Here is a 19,811-nt window from a genome sequence, read left to right as displayed (position 1 = left end):
TTCTCACCTTGTGAACCTCTTGGTTGATAAGAACATCGACTGGATGCAGTTGTCTCTCTTTTTGTAGATTCTTGTTCTTCTGACACGGAGTACAGTATGTCTCAGGCTGGGGGATTTCTTTGCTGGACTTTGTTGTATGGTGGTGTACGTTCGTTCTGATTATGACCTGTTTTTGTAGCAGGAAGAGGTCTTTCTTGTATGGATGTTACTCCATGGGTTACCTAGCCTACTCATTCTTCAATGAATCAGTGACCATGTCCACAATTGATTACACATGTATAATATAGATTTCATGATAGTTCTTTGGAATTAAAACAAATTCTTTTTATGTATTTGTCTATCCATTTTTATTAGAAATACAATAAATACATTGAGGTATGTTTTTATTGACATGTGTTGCTATCAGCCAGACGGGAAAAAAATATAGAAGGCCTTGGGAATCTGTAGAGGCAGCTGTTCTACAGGAAAGGGAGTGCAGAGACCCTACCAAACAGGACGAGGGGAGGCAGTCCATTGCCGGGCATCTGAAGAGACTTGCCATTAAACACCCAAAACCATTGTACTTCACCGCAGCCCTGCGAATCATGGACAAGGCTTCATTTTCAAAGACTTCTGGACAGTTGTCTTTTAATTGGATGGATCTTAAAAACCCCTTCTGGACAGTGGGGGATGGGAAGGAGGAGGTGTGGACGGATGACGTTCCGGCATTCTTAGATGGACATTAGTGGTTCATATCTGCTGCCTCTTTAGCTTTCAGACCTTGATCTGGCACATCCCTTTCCATGGCTGACGTTCTCGACACCAGGGCTTCCTCCTGCTGATGTTGTACGGTACATTCCCTTCAGTTCTGAAACAAGAATAAATAAAATGTCCTAGTGAAGAGTTGCTCTCTTGAAGATATTCCCCGTGACCCACACCAAGACCCTTTGTCTGCCAGGTAGGTAGATAGTGCGTTCTATGTTCAACTAAGTTAAATAAATTCACAAGTAAATCTGCTCAACTTTAAGATGCGGTTAACAGAAATGTTTAAAAATGGGGACATATATAGGGCACCAAGCGATGGTAGAATTTTATTTAAATACACGTTTCTGGCACGACTGGTCCCTTTATCTGGTGTTAACCTGACGAAGGGATCAGTCAAGTTTAGTCCCGGACCAGTCCAGAAACACAGTCAAAACAAAATGGGCTTTACTTTACTGTCCCCGTGTGAAGTATTTGTGTTACCTTACGCTTACCTATTTTTGAAGGGGAACTCCAAGAAAAATGTGTCATGCAATCAAAGGCGCAGTGCCCACCCAAACTACATTGCAAGATTTTATTTAAAAAATTAGCTTTTATCTATTGAATTACTCCAATATGTAAAGGCCAATATCACTAACAGCTCCTGGCTCAGCCAGCAGAGGTGGGGTCCGGAGCCGAATGGGACCCAGAGCTGCTGAAGGAGCGGAAAGTACATAAAGGGGATTTGTCCGGGGTCTGAATACATTTTAGCGTTTGGTATTAAAGGGGTTTTCCAGGCATTATAAAAATTGTAATTCAAACTGAAAATTGCACCATTTAGCAAATACCCACCTTCTAATTCTCTGCGGCTCCAGTGCCGGCGGTTCACAATCCCCTGCCGGCCTGTTTACATAGGCTGGACCAGTGATGTCCCGTATCGGCACATGATCGAACTAGTCAATCACTGGCCACAGTGGTCACGTGCCATACTTACTTAGATCACTTCTGCAGGCGATACCCTCCCTCTATACTGTCCTTACTGCAATGTTTTTATAGTGAGGACAGAATACAGGGAATATCTGGTACACAAAGTGTATTCTCACTAACCCTGCCCCATGACAAGCCATGCCCAATGAACCACGTTCTGTCAAAGGTAGGCCCTGTCAAGTCCTGTCTCAATCCATCTGAAACCGAAGTGTCCCTAGAAAGAAATTCCAAATATTGTCAACTATGCTATATTAGGGTATAGTATGAAGAATCAGTGCAGTAGGGTCTATATACTACTATATACACAAAGCTGCCATGTGCCGAACATTGCAAAACACCCTTTTCATAAAAGAGCGTTAATTCCAGTCCTGCAGTCACCCTGATCACCTTATACTGTGCCAATACTTGAGGTAGGTGTGCCCCTTTATATATTACTTGCAGCCAGAATTGGCACCGGGATTATCAGCTCATTGACGAATTCTTGAGGCCACATTTGTGTCTTGATGTCACCAGTCATATCAAATCCTACGCCACTTGCTCTTTATAGAATTTTCAGAAAAAAAAATACCCCTAGCAATAAATACTGCATGTAAATAATATTCTCATTGCAGTACAACAACAAATAAATGGAAAAAGCGCCATATCCCTATTAGGTCCCGCGGACATCATAGAGGTGGTCCTTGACTTCCAGTCCTGCAGTCACCATGAAGACTTTGTGCTGTCAGTGCAGGCAGAATAAAGCTGACATGGTGACAATGTAATGTTTTATATGTACTACTACTCCCTGTACTGACTGATAGTAGAGAGAATGGACTAAGCTGAAGGATTCCCGACTCTTATCAATTCTTTAAATAGGGAATATGCCCTGAATACTAACCCCAAATTTATATTATATTTATAGTAGGCAGATTTACTATTCAAATTGAGCCAGAATTATGGCGTACATGTTGTGCGCCATATTTATTCATTGTTTTAGACACATTTTGTGGCGTGCTTGACAAGGGGCGTGGCCTAGAATAAAGGGGCGTGTCTTAAACTAAGCCAACCAAGAGGTGGTATAAGGAAGAGAAAAGTGTCTAACATGTCTAGTAAAATCTATCATACATCGTGCACCACTGTGATAAATTTGGCGCAATTTCTGACTTCCTTGTATCAGTTTACACTGTGTAAAACTCAGATAGTTTTAGGCCCCATGCACACTAAAGTATTTTTGTGGCCGCAATTCACCCGCAAATCTGCAGGTGAATTGCGGCCCCATTCATTTCAATGGGCCCATGCACACGACCTTGGTTTCCACGGTCCGTGCATTGCCCAGGAACCTGTACAGGCTCATAGAAAATAATGCACGCGGTCATATGCACGGCCTGCGATTTGAGGGCGGCCGTGGGTGACACTCCGCGGACGTACGAGCCGCAAGTCACGGTCAATGCACCTCACTACGGTCGTGTGCATGAGGCCTTAGTAAATCTGCCCCATGGTAATACCAGTGACAGCCCGCTCTTTCCCGGTGGGGTACAGTCCTCCGCACATCTTCATCCACGTCTCATCTTGTATGTGCCAGTTACTTTTCTCCTTATACCTGAGAAGTAACAAAAATAACATCAGAAACTAAAAAAAACACAATTCCAAGTATTTCTCCCCATTTCTAAAAATAACATTTCCTGCAGGTGAATAATGGAAAATATAAAGATATAAATATATTCAGGCCTATGTGTCTGTCCAGGGGGTCAGTGAGGGTCCTGCCTGCTATATGTGGGGAGGTCGTGCTGCACAATAACGGAGGGGAAAATGTCTGTACATCAATATATATTTGTCTCTAGGAGCCCCTACAAAGTCTCAGTGAGGGCCCTGTCCAGTGGCGGATTATCATTAGGGCGTTTCGGGCGGTCGCCCGGGGCCCAAGACTGCCAGGGGGCCCAACCCCCTCATGCCCAGTGGCGTCGCTAGCACCGGAGGGAGCCCCGGTGCCAGGACCGCACCTGTCAGGCGAGGGGAGCTTTGCTTCTACTTAGCAGCCGTGGTCTGTGCTGCTTTAGAAGCTCCCCTTCCAGCCCCCCTTCCCTGCTCTAAACATCTCTGCTGCTAGCTGTCGGGACATGGGGGAGGGGAGACTGTCGGCGGGCTCTGTGCTGTGAGCAGGAGAAGAGCTGCAGTGAAGACATAAAAGGTAAGTGCATGTGTGTTTAATATCCATATTCATGTGTGTTTAATGTCCATATTAATGTATGTTTAATGTCCATATTAATGTGTGTTTAATATCCATATTCATGTATGTTTAATGTCCATATTCATGTATGTTTAATGCCCATATTCATGTGTTTACAAGGTGTACTTTGTGTATAATGTGCATACTCGTGTATAATGTGCCTACTTAGTGTATAATGTGCATACTCGTGTGTACTTTGTGTACTATGCATACTTTGTGTATAATGTGCCTACTTTGTGTACTTTGTGCATAATGTGTGTACTTTGTGTACTGTGCGTACTTTGTGCATAATGTGTGTACTGTGCGTACTTTGTGCATAATGTGTGTACTGTGCGTACTTTGTGCATAATGTGCCTACTTTGTACTGTGCGTACTTTGTGCATAATGTGCGTACTTTGTGCATAATGTGCGTACTTTGTGCGTACTTTGTGCATAATGTGCGTACTTTGTGCATAATGTGCGTACTTTGTGCATAATGTGCCTACTTTGTGCATAATGTGCGTACTTTGTGTACTTTGTGCATAATGTGCGTACTTTGTGCATAATGTGCGTACTTTGTGCATAATGTGCATAATGTGCGTACTTTGTGCATAATGTGCCTACTTTGTGCATAATGTGCCTACTTTGTGTACTTTGTGCATAATGTGCCTACTTTGTGCATAATGTGCCTACTTTGTGCATAATGTGCCTACTTTGTGTACTGTGTGTACTTTGTGCATAATGTGGTACTTTGTGTACTGTGCATACTTTGTGCATAATGTGCCTACTTTGTGCATAATGTGCGTACTTTGTGCATAATGTGCGTACTGTGCGTACTTTGTGCATAATGTGTGTACTGTGCGTACTTTGTGCATAATGTGCCTACTTTGTACTGTGCGTACTTTGTGCATAATGTGCGTACTTTGTGCATAATGTGCGTACTTTGTGCGTACTTTGTGCATAATGTGCGTACTTTGTGCATAATGTGCGTACTTTGTGCATAATGTGCGTACTTTGTGCATAATGTGCGTACTTTGTGCATAATGTGCGTACTTTGTGCATAATGTGCGTACTTTGTGCGTACTTTGTGCATAATGTGCGTACTTTGTGCATAATGTGCGTACTTTGTGCATAATGTGCCTACTTTGTGCATAATGTGTGTACTGTGCGTACTTTGTGCATAATGTGTGTACTGTGCGTACTTTGTGCATAATGTGCCTACTTTGTACTGTGCGTACTTTGTGCATAATGTGCGTACTTTGTGCATAATGTGCGTACTTTGTGCGTACTTTGTGCATAATGTGCGTACTTTGTGCATAATGTGCGTACTTTGTGCATAATGTGCCTACTTTGTGCATAATGTGCGTACTTTGTGTACTTTGTGCATAATGTGCGTACTTTGTGCATAATGTGCGTACTTTGTGCATAATGTGCATAATGTGCGTACTTTGTGCATAATGTGCCTACTTTGTGCATAATGTGCCTACTTTGTGTACTTTGTGCATAATGTGCCTACTTTGTGCATAATGTGCCTACTTTGTGCATAATGTGCCTACTTTGTGTACTGTGTGTACTTTGTGCATAATGTGGTACTTTGTGTACTGTGCATACTTTGTGCATAATGTGCCTACTTTGTGCATAATGTGCGTACTTTGTGCATAATGTGCGTACTTTGTGCATAATGTGCCTACTTTGTGCATAATGTGCGTACTTTGTGTACTTTGTGCATAATGTGCGTACTTTGTGCATAATGTGCGTACTTTGTGCATAATGTGCATAATGTGCGTACTTTGTGCATAATGTGCCTACTTTGTGCATAATGTGCCTACTTTGTGTACTTTGTGCATAATGTGCCTACTTTGTGCATAATGTGCCTACTTTGTGCATAATGTGCCTACTTTGTGTACTGTGTGTACTTTGTGCATAATGTGCGTACTTTGTGCATAATGTGCGTACTTTGTGTACTGTGTGTACTTTGTGCATAATGTGCCTACTTTGTGTACTAGTGTTTAGGTAGTGTTAGCAATAGTTACGGCGCGGCAGGGTGGTGGTGGAGAAGGGGGGCCCAAGTTTGGGTAACAGCCCAGGGCCCATGGTCTTCTTAATCCGCCACTGGCCCTGTCTGTTATACGTGGGGAGCTTGTATACAGCGTTAGTAACAGGCATGTCACTCCAGTATAGATATTTTGGGTGCGGGTTCTTCGACCTCACTGTCCATAGTTTAATTAAACACCTTAAGAAAATGGATCATCACTAAGAAGTTTTATTTAAAGGGGTACTCCCATCTTACTATTTCTCTGGGACTCACACCTATGTGGAAAACGGAGGTCTCTCCCTGACCCTCTCCTGCTTTGTTCCCAGATCCCTGTCCCGTCTAATGGCTGCTGATTCCAGGTGGAGAATGACTTTGGAAAGGCCTCGCACGTCCCTCTCTCTATTCTGTTCTATGGAAGTTTCGGAAACAGCTGAGCGCTGTTGAACTATTTGCGTAACTCCCATAGTACAGAACGGAGAGAGCTGCGTGCATGAGCATAGGTGGATATCACATAAACGTCTGAGATGGAGAAAACCCTCTAAAGAGATTATTTCATTAAAGGGGTTGTACATAATTAGAAAAATAGAGCTGATATCTTCCAAAAACAGAGCCACACCTGTCCACAGGTGATGTGCGGTGTGTGGACAGCTTAGCCCTATACATTTCAATACAGAAAAGCTGCAATACCACACACAGCCTCTGGACAGAGGTGGCGCAGAGCTTCCATTTGGGTCATAGAGAGGGTCTCCAGCGTGATACCCCCCTCTATGATATCTAAATACCCTTATAGGGCATTTCAGGTGTAACCAGAAGTTAAGGTGATACAAAAAAATATTCCATACATGAGATTTCCTTAATGGAGATATTGTAACAATAATTACTGAAAATATGTAATTGACTTTTTCCTCCATTGTAGGAATAGAACCCGAGAAGTGACGTTTTGGACTACGGAACAGTCGATCCTCCGGATGAAATGCTGTGTGGTTGGAGCGCAGTCCCAGGAGCGCTGGTGTTGTTGTGCTGATCCATGTTCTTATCTGGAGCTTGTATACAGAACACGCGATCCTTCTGGTCCGACCTACTAACATATATAAGCACAGCCTAAACACACACGTAATGATATATAATGACATAACATTAACATAACATTACTATGTATCAGCCCTGATACGTCAGTGTCATCATATTTCTGGGGTCCCCGCACACAGGATATACGTTACCTCCTGTGATGATGTCACTTCCCTGTATTTCCTGTATGACATGGCTGCTCTTCCTCTTCCCGTTTCCCTTTCTGATGTATTTCCTCTTCCTGTGTGATAAGACGTGTGTTGTTACCTCCTGCTGTGTATAACACGAGATGCAACATGTCTTATAAAACATGTAAATAATAATCGCAGAAAGCGAAAAGGATTTTGTTCATTTCCATTCACATCAATGGTTATTTGTTTGCAGCCGTTTTTCTGAGCCATACTTGTCTGTATTTAGAATCAACTACAGGGAGATTTGAGATGTGGTTTGAGAATTTCTTTCCTATGTAAACCCCACCGATAAGGACAGCTAAGAAGCCTCAGTTATCAGCGAGCGAGCCCATCATTAGACTAAGCAGAGTGCCCCCATACAGTGCCAGCAGAGTATTGTCCCTTACACAGTGCCAGTATACTGCCCCCTCATAAACAACACTACCAGCAGAGACCCCCTCAATAAACCATATTGCCAGCAAAGTGCCTCCAATAATTAGTGCCAGCAGACTGCCCCCAATAACCACTACAAGCAGAGTTCCCCCTCACAAATAGTCCCAGCAGAGTGCCTTCCTTTATGCAGCTACATCATGTAAGATCTTCCCTAGTTTGGAAGTCTCCAGGACAATCTGGGAGAGAAGACAAGTGTGATGTAACCTGGTTGCAGTGTGTAAATGTAGCCTGAAACATCACGTGTAGCCCCTAAGTCTATGTTCACATGTTACATATTTATTGCAGATTTCCATGGTCAAATTGACACATAAAGTATGAATGTGAATAGGGTTCTAGAAAACTGCATAAACTTGCAGCAGTAACAATCTGCAGTAGATTGTAATGCAAAGGATGCACAGCCAAATATGCTGCAAAAGCCACATGTAATACATGGAGAAATATTAGGCCTAGTTCACACAGAGTTTTTTTGGAGCGTTTTTTTAAGTGGAAAACGCATCGAAAACCGCACCAAAAAACGTCCGAAAACTAATCTTATTGATTTCAATGGGATGCAGAGGCGCTATTCCCACGAGAAAAAAACACTCACAGGAAAAAGCAGCGTCAAGCCCTTTCTTCAAGCGTTTCCGTCTCTGACCTCCCATTGCCATCAATGGGAGGCAGAGAAAATGGTTTTCGCAGCATTTTTGCCTGCGGTGCTCAATGGCCGTGGTCGAAAAATGCGTAAAAAAAGCGGCAGAAGGAATTTTGAGGCAGATTTTTCCACCTGCAAAAAACTTGGTGTGTAAACAGGGACTTCGTGTCCACATGTGACCTACTCTATCCAATCACAGCTGTAATTCCAGCCAAGGCTGCCTAAGATTATGTTCACACCCCCCACTTCTCCTGCGGTTTGGCCGCTGCAGCCCGATGAGGAGGGATTATAACTAGAAATTGTGGATATAAAGAACATGCAGAGGTTTCTGTGTGACAGTCTAAGGGCATGACCAGACGTGGCGGAGTTCTGCATACACTGTCCGCATCAATGCCGCACATAATCTGCGTTGCAGATTCTGTCGCGGCTTTGCCTAAAATGGGCATTAAATTGATGCGGACTGGCCGTTGCGTATTGAGGGGGAAAGGGCTTCCCTTCTCTCTATCAGTGCAGGATAGAGAGAAGGGACAGCCCTTTCCCTAGTAAAAGAAAAAGAAATTCATACTTACCCGGCCGTTGTCTTGGTGACGCGTCCCTCTTTCGACATCCAGCCCGACCTCCCTGTATGACGCGGCAGTTCATGTGACCGCTGCAGCCTGTGATTGGCCTGTGATTGGCTGCAGCCGTCACTTGGACTGAAACGTAATCCCGGGAGGCCGGACTGGAGGAAGAAGCAGGGAGTTATGGGTAAGTATGAACTTCTATTTTTTTTACAGGCTGATGTATATTGTGATCGGATGTCACTGTCCAGGGTGCTGAAACAGTTACTGCCAATCGTTTAACTCTTTCAGCACCCTGGACAGTGACTATTTACTGACATCGCCTATTAACGCTCCTGTAATTACGGGTGCACACACGTAATCACCCGTAATTACGGGAGCCCCATTGACTTCCTCAGTCTGGCTGTAGACCTAGAGATACATAGGTTTAGCCAGAATGAAGAACTATCATGTTAGTAAAACCAACACGTTCCGCAGCACACATAACATCTGCGGACTTCATTGCGGAATTTTCACTCTCCATTGAAGTCAATGGAGAAATTCCGCAATGAGTCCGCAACAAGTCCGCTACACGTCCGCAACAGCCAGTGTATGCTGCGGACACCAAATTCCGCACCACAGCCTATGCTCCGCAGAATTGTCCGCAACGTGTAAACGAACCCAACTAAAAAGCTGTGGAAAGCAATGGAGAAACGTGTACGCTGCGGATTTCCGCTGCGGACTATCCGCAGCGGAATTGCAGAGCAATTCCGCCACGTCTGGTCATGCCCTAAGGCTCTGTTCACATCTGCATTGGGGTCCCGTTCTGACGTTCCCGTCAGAGGTTTCCGTCAGAACAGGACCCTGAGCAGACACAAACTGACACCGACGGAAACCAGGGGTTTCCGTTTCCATCACCATTGATTTCAGTAGTCGACTAAGCTATTGCTTCCGGCAAAACGAAGGGTCCGGAGCACAAAAGAGACAAACGGAAACCACGGGCACCGGCTCCGTCACCATTGAAATCAATGGTGATGGAAACGGAAACCCCTGGTTTTCGTCGGTGTCTGCTCAGGGTCCCGTTCTAACGGAAACCTCCGATGGAACGTCAGAACGGGACCCCAACGCAGATGTGAACAGAGCCTAATATGGATGAGAAAGGGGAGGTGGGACTACTCATTTATTATGCCCTGATACTGAACTGGTATTACTAGTATTATACCCTGTTCTATGAACTCTACCCGCTGGAGTACCCCAAAGATGCTTGTACCACTGATCGAGGTGCTATGTGTTTTGTAGTAAAATTAAATTGGTATTTGATTATTTTTTTTTACAGTTAATATTTATTAAAAATTCTGTTTTAAAGTTTTTTGCCTGGCAGTGATAGTTTGATATTTGTCCAAAACCTATTTATTTCCATATTTCATGGATATTATGAGGTGGGACTACTCACCTAACCAGTATGTTCCTGACGGGAGCTGCATGCGTCCATCTCATCAAGTCTCCGATCTCCTGGCAGCTCCACTTTGTACAGATCCTACAATGAAAATCTATGCAAAAAGTTTACACCAAAAAAACAGAAAATTCTACTGCGGAACCAGGATTGTTGTTGTGTGGCAGGGCTGCACCTCGCCCTTCTGCTGCCGGAGGTAAACAGTGAAATAGCGCCACCACCTGCATCACCATAGAGTGGCCATGTGGGGTAGAGAAAAGATAGCAAAGAAAATATAGAAAACCTTTATGTTTACATGTAGTAGAAATCTATTTAATACAAGTGAATAATATTTATAAAAATCGTAATCACATGCTGCGTTAGGCCTCATTCCCACGACAGGGTTTCCCGGCCGGGTGCCGGCCGTTCATAAATCGGCCGGCACCCGGCTGCATTAGGAATAATAGACCCCTAATGGGGCTATTCACACGACCGATTTTTTGACGGCCGGGGAAACCGGACGTCAAAAAATAGGACATGCTCTATCTTCGGCCGGGTGCCCGGCCGCCCGGCTCCTATAGAAGTCTATGGGGCCGGGTAATACCCGGCCATCACCGGGATGTGTCCCGAGTGATGGCCGGGTTTTCCGGCGCTTGCGCTCTATCTCCTCCTCCTCACAGCGCAGAGTGCATGTGAGGAGGAGGAGTTGATGCCATTCTGACGAATGGCATCGCTGTACACTGTGTTGCAGGGCCGGGGTGTACAGCAGGTGGAAGGGAGCGCAGCGCTGGCTCCCTTCCCCTGCTTGTTTTAAAAGCACCCTGGCCCGGCGACACCTTCGATGGCGCCGCTAGCAGCTGCTGCGGCTGTTACTACTGCAGCGACGCCACTATCGTAGAGCAGGGATGTATCTCCCCGCTCTGCTATGTGCTAGCCGCACTTTAGCTCCTTGAAGGAGCGGAATCCCCATGTTTTCGGAGATTCCACTCCTGGACAGAGCGCTTGATGTCTCTGTCCATATCTGGGCAGTGACATCAGGGGAAACTCCTGAAGCGGAATCCCCGAACACATGGGGATTCCCCTTCAGGAGTTGCCGCTGATGTCACTGTCCAGATCTGCCCGGCCCGGATGCAAAACTTTATGCAAACCGGCCGGGCAGAATGGCCGATTTTACCGGCCGGCACTCAGGCTCGGGCGCGACCCGGTCGTGTGAATCCCGCCTTAGGCCTCATTCACACGACAGGGTCCGAGTGTCGGCCGGGAAAATCGGCCATTTTTGGCCGATTTTCCCGGCCGGTTTGCATCCGTTCCGGGCCGTGTTGCTGTTTTTACCGGCCGATTTGGACCCGATTTGCATCCGGTTTTTTCCCTGACCGTTTTTTAATCGGATTAATTTTTTACACTTTACTTATTTTTTTATTATTATGTTCTGTCCCTCAAAGGTCAAAAAAGACCTTTTTGGAACTTTTAATATTTTTTTTCTTTCTTTTACACCATGTTTTTCCCTGTAACTGGAGCTGCACAGCAGCCCCAGTTACAGGGGAAATCAGCCCTCTCACAGTGACGATTGTCACTAATAGGATTGTGCTAGGTCTAGTAAGACCCAGCAGCAGTCTGTCACTAACGGCACCCGGCGATCATGTGACCAGTCACATGATCACCGGGAGGAATAGAGACAGCACCGCTGCTGTCTCTATTTCTATACACAGCGTTCATTGAGCGTTGTGTAAAAAGACATCGTAGAAGACAGAAGCAGTGAAAGCTGCTTCTATCCTCTCCTCAGGGTCCCCGGCAGTCACGGACAGCCGGAGACCCGACATTCAGCTGCCCGATCGCGCGGGCAGCAAGTTAAAACCCGAGCCATAAAAAGTCTATGGCTCGGGTTTTAAGGACCCTGACCGCTGGCCGTAAAAACACAGCCAGCGGTCGGGAACCGTAACAAGCAGGGGAAGGGAGCCTGCTGTACACCCCGACCCTGCCACACAGTATCACCAGCGTAGCCATTCATCCGAATGGCATCAACTCCTCCTCCTCACATGCACTCTGCACTGTGAGGAGGAGAGAGTGCGCAAGTGACGGTTGACCCGGCCATCACTCGGGACACATTCCGGTGCTGGCCGTGTATTACCCGGCCCCATAGACTTCTATGGGAGCCGGGCGGCCGGGTACCCGGCCGAATATAGGGCATGTCCCATTTTTTGACGGCCGGTTTTCCTGGCCCGTCAAAAAATCGGTCGTGTGAATAGCCCCATTAGGGGTCTATTATTCCTAATGCAGCCGGGTGCCGGCCGATTTATGAACGGCCGGCACCCGGCCGGGAAACCCTGTCGTGTGAATCCCACCTTAATTCTGCAGTGTATTACTGACATACCTACCTACCTGCACTCATTATATTACACTCATCCATTATATACCTACCTGCACTCATTATATTACACTCATCCATTATATACCTACCTGCACTCACTACATTACACTCATACATTATATACCTACCTGCACTCATTATATTACACTCATACATTATATACCTACCTGCACTCATTATATTACACTCATCCATTATATACCTACCTGCACTCATTATATTACACTCATATATTATATACCTACCTGCACTCATTATATTACACTCATCCATTATATACTTACCTGCACTCACTATATTACACTCATCCATTATATACCTACCTGCACTCTTTATATTACACTCATCCATTATATACATACCTGCACTCACTATATTACACTCATCCATTATATACCTACCTGAACTCACTATATTACACTCATCCATTATATACTTACATGCTGGCCCTTTAAGAAACGGCCTGGGCCAGCGCGCACTTGGGATCCGGCTGCCGTGAGCAGGAGACATCAGTGGACGTTAGCGACCTCGTGGTGGAGGAGGCTGTCAAGCAAGGTACAGGATCCAGCGACGGAGACCACTGGCAGGAGAGGGACCTGCCGCCAGCGTTACAATAACTTTACCCCAGTCCTCTGCAGTCCAATCAATATACTTAAAACAGGATGTCAGTCTGTCCTTGATGTTTTTCTTGGAGAGAAGTGGCTTCTTTGCAGCTCTTCTTGACACCAGTCCAGCCTCCAAAAGCCTTCACCTCACTGTGCGTGCAGATGCACTGACAGATGTCTGAGGAAGCGCTGCACTGCTGTTGAACCGATCCCATAGCTGAATCCTCTTTAGGAGAAGGTCCTGGTACTTGCTGGAATTTCATGGACACCCTGAAGCCTTCTTCATAGCAAATGAACCTCTCTCCTTGAAGTACTGGATGATCCGATAAATGGTTCATTTTGGGGTAATCTTACAAGCAGCAATGTCTTTGCCTGTAAGGCTCTTTTGATGCAAAGCAATGATAAGCAAGTTAACGACATCCACCGGGATCTGTTATATGTCAATGTGGTGATGTATCTAGACGACATCAAGATTTTCTCACCCGCTTTGACTACACATTGGAAACGTGTTCGACAGGTCTTTCAACGGTTGCTGGAGAATAAGTTCTGTGCAAAGTTGGAGAAGTGGGTCTTCCAGAAATCCTCCCTTCCCTTTCTAGATTATATAGTCTCTGACCAGGGATTGAAGATGGACACCAACAAAACATCTGCTGTGTTGAACTGGCTTTGTTCTCAGGGTCTCCGTGCAATTCAACGATTTCTGGAATTTGCACATTTCTACCGGCAGTTTATTCCCCACTACTCTTCATTACTGGCGCCTATTTCAGCTCTTACAAAGAAAGGAGTGAATGCCAAAAATGAGACCCAAGAGACCAAATTGGCATTTCTTCAACTCAGTCTGTCTCTGCCGCCCCTATATTGCAGCATCCGGACGTCTCCAAGCAATTCTTCTTTGAGGTGGATGCCTCTACTATCGATGCAGGTGCAGACCTGACGCAAAAAGGTCTTACCGGCAAGACTGTCACCTGCGGCTTCTTCTCCTAGTTATTTTCTCCTGCCGAGAAGAATTACTCTTAGAGATCAGGAGCTTCTGGCCATTGAATTGGCATTGGAAGAGTGGAAACATCTGCTAGAAGGGGTCATGCATCCTGTAATTATTTTCAGACCACGAATATTTGGTCTATCTACAGACCGCTCAGCGGTTGAATCCGCGCCAGGCCAGGTGGGCGCTCTTCTTTGCCTGATTTGAAATTCTGTTACATTTCCATCCTGCCGAAAGGAATACTAAGGCTGACGCTCTGTCTCGGTGAATTGAAATTAACTTGGTTTTTATTTTTCCAAAGTACAATACAAAAGTATACAACATCCCAATGATACAGTCTCACAGTGTTGTATACAGAACACAGAAAAAGCTTGCACCTTTAGATATCAGAAACGTGCCTCGGACGTTGACATACTGACATATTAACAGACAAACAAACATAAAAACAGACATACAAAGAGTGGTGGTGATAAATACAAGCAATTATACATATGAGATGTCAAAAAGGAACAGGATGATGCAGGATACGAAAACCATGTATAAGTTAGCACAGATACATTCACAGAGTGACAGAGTTCTTGCGGAGCAGAAGTTGAACATGGGGTAACTCCGTCCAAGGGGCCCATTGAGACAAACACTTCTGCCTATAACCTTTAGATGTAGCAAAGTGCAATACGTAATAGAAGTGAAGATAAACCCTGTTTAGCACCTCCGAGAGATTCAGAGCCTCAGCTGTTTTCCATCTCTTGGCTATATGGAATCTGGAAGCGATAAGAATATGGCTTATTGGCCACCTATATTCTAAAGGGATCTCATCCATCTGCATATCAGTTAAAGCCAATGCAGGGGAAGGTAAAAGTTCTGCTCCCATTAATTCTGATATGTAGCGGAAGATAAGCTTCCAGAATGGGTAGACTGATTTACCTGTCCACCATAGATGAAATAATGTGCCCCTTGCTCCACATTCCATCCAACACAAAGGAGAAGCCCTGGCTTGCATATGTTGTAACAGGTGTGAGGTACCAACGAAACTGAATTTTCCTAACGGCTTCTATATGATTGACACATTTGGATATCCTATGTGAGTGATGTAAAGCAGCCCTCCAGTCCTCCTCCGAGAACTCCCGACCCATATCCGTCTCCCACTGAGACATGTATTTCAATTTGAGAAATGAGCTGTGGGTGTTTAAGGACAAGTAAGCTGAGGCCAAACCTTTCAGCGATGTAATATCCGAATCTGTCTCGGTGATTTGATGACTCTGATCAAGTGAAACATATTATATCGATCCTTCTCGCATCATTCTGGTGGCTCCGGTCCTACTGAAGGATATCCATCATCGTAAAACCTTTGTTCCCTCAGCCAGAAGAAGGACAGTGCTTTCCTGGGGACATAACCCTAAACTGGCCGGTCACGCATGTGTGCGTAAAACCAGAGAGCTCATTTCTCATCAATTTTGGTAGCCAGCCATGGTCCAGGATGTTCAGGACTATGTGGCTTCCTGTTCCTTCTGCTCCCAGAACAAAACCTCCAAGTCCAGACCACCTGGTCTTCTTCTACCTCTTCCAGTCCCTGATTCTCTGTGGCAACATATTGCGATGGACATTGTGAGGGATCTACTCCTTTCATCCAAATGCAATACCATCTGGCCGGTGGTAGATCGCTTATTCAAAATGGCACATTTTGGTATTTTGTCTTGTTTGCCTTCTGCTCCTCATCTTGCCGGTCTCTTTATACAGCATATATTTCGCCTGCATGTTCTTTCCCATCATATTGTTTCAGGCCACGGTGTACAGTTCACCTAAAGATTTTGGAGAGCTCTGTGTGGCCTGCTGGAAGTCAAGTCAGATCTTTCTTCTGAATACCATCCACAGTTCAATGGCCAAGTGGAGAGGGTCAACCAGATCCTAGAGAACTTTCGACACCATTTCAGGCAACGTGTCCGCTAGTATCAATTGTATCAGTTATTACAAAATGTTTCTTCACATTTAAGTGTTTTATCTGCTGCTGGGGCGCAATCGCCACCTCCTCAATTTGCTGCCTTCAGTCCTGGATTGCATCTTCCAACTCCTCCACGTTACAAAGGCGACTCCAAGCCTTGTAGAGGATTAAATCAATGCACAATCCGTTTTGAGCTAGTAGCGCAGCAATTAGCTTCCGACCACGCTAAGGTAGCCAACATCTTGTCTCTACTGTCTGGGCTTCACCTCTATGGAAAAGGAAAAACCCATCATCTTTGTTATCCAAGAATTTTTCACGACTTTTAAAAAAGTCATCATCTGCTTCTTCGTCACTACTCCAGTAGGACAATATGCCATCCAGTTTTGCACATTATCCACAGAGTTACAGTGGAACATTGATTCTCTTGTCCTATGTTTTGGAAAGGTCTGGCAGACCGCATCAAGGATGAACAGGCCCTGTATTAACTACCGAGGTCTTAATGAAATCACGATAAAAAAAAAAAAACACGTTCATTTCCAAGCTCTTTGACTGACTGCAAGGTGCTAAGATTTTCACCAAGCTAGACTTACGTGGTACTTACAATTTGATTCACATCTGTGAAGGGAATGAGGGAAAAATCATGTTTAACACTAGAGATGGAAACCATGAATATCTAATTGTGCCTTTTGGTCTCAGAAATCCCCCGGCTGTCTTTCAAGAACAAGTTAACGACATTTTGCAAGATCTATTATACGGCTGTGTTTTGTTATATTTGGATGCCATTTTTGTTTTCTCCCTAGACCACTATACTCATCGCAAGCAATAGAGTCTTGTTCTGCACCGACTCACAGAGAATCATCTATATGCCAAGCTTAAAAAATTGCTTTTTGAGTGATCCAGACTGTCTTTTGTAGGATATATCTCTGATCAAGGAATTCAAATAGATCCAGCAGTACTTAAATTGTCTAGTCCCCATGGACTCAAAGCCATACAACGACTTCCTGAAGTTACTAATTATGATCGACAATTAATTCCTAAATTTTCTTACCTGGTGGCACCCATCTCTGCTATCACCAAAATGGGTTTCATTGCCAAAATTCGGACTTCTAAAGCTGTTTCTGCTTTCCTCAGCCTTAAACAGGCCTTCTCCTCTGCCTTAGTTCTCCATGGACCGGACTACAGTAAAACCTCCATCTTGGAGAAGCAGGTCTCATCTGTAAGGAGTGCGTGCTGTTCTTTTTCAAAAAAATTATAAAGCAAAAACGCTTTCCTGTGGATTCTTCTCCAATGCCTTGTCCCCTACCCAGAAAAATGATGGCATTGGAGATCAGGAACTCTTGGCCATAAAATTAGCTCTCGAAGAATGGAGACGTTTGCTAGAAGGTGCTCATTATGCCATCACTGTCTACACCGACCACAAAAATGTATTGTATCTGCAAACGGCATATAAACTAAACCCTCATCAAGCAGGTTGGACTTGGCTTACCAAGTTGCTCTGGTTGTACTGTAATCTGGTTCGTAGTTGACTGTTTTTTGAAGATGGCACACTTTATTCCTCTGACCGGCCTTTCTTCTGCTAAAAGTCTGTCTAATCTCTTCAGTAAACACATTTTTCGTCTGCGATGACTCCCTAAGCATATCGTGTTCGATAGAGGAGTGAAATTTACTTCAAAGTTCTAAAGGCCACTCTGCAAGTTGTTTGAAGTTAAGTTGGATTTTCTTTCCGCCTACCACCATTAATCTAATGGAGAATTGGAATGGTTCAACCAGGTTTTGGAAAACTTTTTCAGCAATTTTGTGTCCGCACTTCAAGATGACTGGACTAGTCTCCTTCCCTGGGCAGAGTTTGCTTATAATAACTACACCTGGGAATTCACACCTTTTTTCTTGATTTATGGACAGCATCCAAGAATCCCTCTGCCAGTCCCAACACTGTCCAAAGTTCCAGCAGCCAGTTTCACTCAATTCTTGCACAAAGGGCAGGAGGCCAAGGAGTCTATAAGTAAAGGAGTAGGCCGATTGAAGGGAAATGCATACAAGAAGTATAGAGTTCCTCCACAATTCCACCCAGGAGACAAGGTCTAGTTATCCACCAAGTACATTTGTTTGAGGACCCACTGTTTTAAATTGGATCCTTGGTTTTCTACAAGCTCCGACTCCCACAGTCTTTGAAAACTCCCAAATGTTTTCATGTGCCTCTTCCCAAGTCTCTGTTCCGGAATCACTTCTCCAAGAAGTTTCCTCGTTGTCCTGCTTCCTCCACTCCTGATAGAGAGTATGAAGTCAACGGGATTCTGGGCACCAAGAGGTCCAGAGGGAAGCTCCGGTACCTGGTCAATTAGAAAATCTTTGGTCTGAGGAGAAATCTTGGGAACCTGAGGAAAATGATCATGCTTCATCTCTCCTCTGGAAATGTTGTCTTCACTTTCCCCACAAGGCTAAAAAGAGGGGGCATAAGGCTCTCTGCGGCTGCCATATACTTACCTCTACATGACGTCCTCTGGCTCCTGGCCACCACCACATACCTCCATCACTACGTGACATACACCTACTAACCCACACTTACTATATTGCACACATCCATTACATACCTACCTTCCTACCTGCACTCACTATATAACACTCATCCATTATATACCTACCTATCTGCACTCACTATATTACACTCATCGATTATATACCTACCTACCCAAACTCACTAATTTACACTCATCTATTATATACTTCTTTGCACTCACTAAATAACACACTTCCATTTTACACAAACCTACCCACACTCACTATATTATACTCATCCATTACCATTTATTTTAGCCTCTTTAGGGCTCTATGTGCTCTGACCCTTCTAGGGCATCTGTTTTTGGCCCCACGCAGGCACCATTTCAGTGGTCCTCGGGCACTATTTATATAGTCCTTACTCGGGAACCATTTCTATGGTCTTCATCTAGGTACCATTTATTTTGCCTCTTTAGGGCTCTCTTTGTTTTGGCCCTTTTCTAGGGCATCATCTCTTTTTGGCCACACGCAGGCACCATTTCAGTGGTCCTCGGGCACTATTTATATGGTCCTTTCTCGGGCACCATTTCTATGGTCCTCATTTGGGTACCATTTATTTTGGCCTCTTTAGGGCTCTATTTGTTTTGACCCTTTTCTAGGGCATCTGTTTTTGGCCACACGCAGGCACCATTTCAGTGGTCCTCGGGCACTATTTATATAGTCCTTTCTCAGGAACCATTTCTATGGTCTTCATCTAGGTACCATTTATTTGGCCTCTTTAGGGCTCTCTTTGTTTTGGCCCTTTTCTAGGGCATCATCTGTTTTTGGCCACACGCAGGCACCATTTCAGTGGTCCTCGGGCACTATTTATATGGTCCTTTCTCGGGCACCATTTCTATGGTCCTCATTTGGGTACCATTTATTTTGGCCTCTTTAGGGCTCTATTTGTTTTGACCCTTTTCTAGGGCATCTGTTTTTGGCCACATGCAGGCACCATTTCAGTGGTCCTCGGGCACTATTTATATGTTCCTTTCTCGGGCACCATTTCTATGGTCCTCATTTGGGTACCATTTATTTTGGCCTCTTTAGGGCTCTATTTGTTTTGACCCTTTTCTAGGGCATCTGTTTTTGGCCACACGCAGGCACCATTTCAGTGGTCCTCGGGCACTATTTATATAGTCCTTACTCAGGAACCATTTCT

The 19,811-nt window shown here is 44.8% G+C and overlaps 1 long non-coding RNA gene across 1 annotated transcript; it reads right to left on the bottom strand.

Moving 5' to 3' along the window:
- Nucleotides 1-348: 348 nt before the first annotated feature.
- LOC142699155 (uncharacterized) lies at nucleotides 349-8,211 on the bottom strand. The gene is made up of 4 exons (XR_012866044.1): nucleotides 7,148-8,211; nucleotides 6,809-7,008; nucleotides 3,192-3,286; nucleotides 349-847 (listed from the first exon to the last, which is right to left on the bottom strand). It is a non-coding gene; the product is annotated as an uncharacterized LOC142699155 (long non-coding RNA).
- Between the last annotated feature and the right edge of the window lie 11,600 nt (nucleotides 8,212-19,811).

Source organism: Rhinoderma darwinii, unplaced genomic scaffold, assembly GCF_050947455.1.
Source record: "Rhinoderma darwinii isolate aRhiDar2 unplaced genomic scaffold, aRhiDar2.hap1 Scaffold_138, whole genome shotgun sequence".
Lineage (NCBI taxonomy): Eukaryota > Metazoa > Chordata > Amphibia > Anura > Rhinodermatidae > Rhinoderma > Rhinoderma darwinii.
This window is presented reverse-complemented; position numbering and strand designations above follow the sequence as displayed.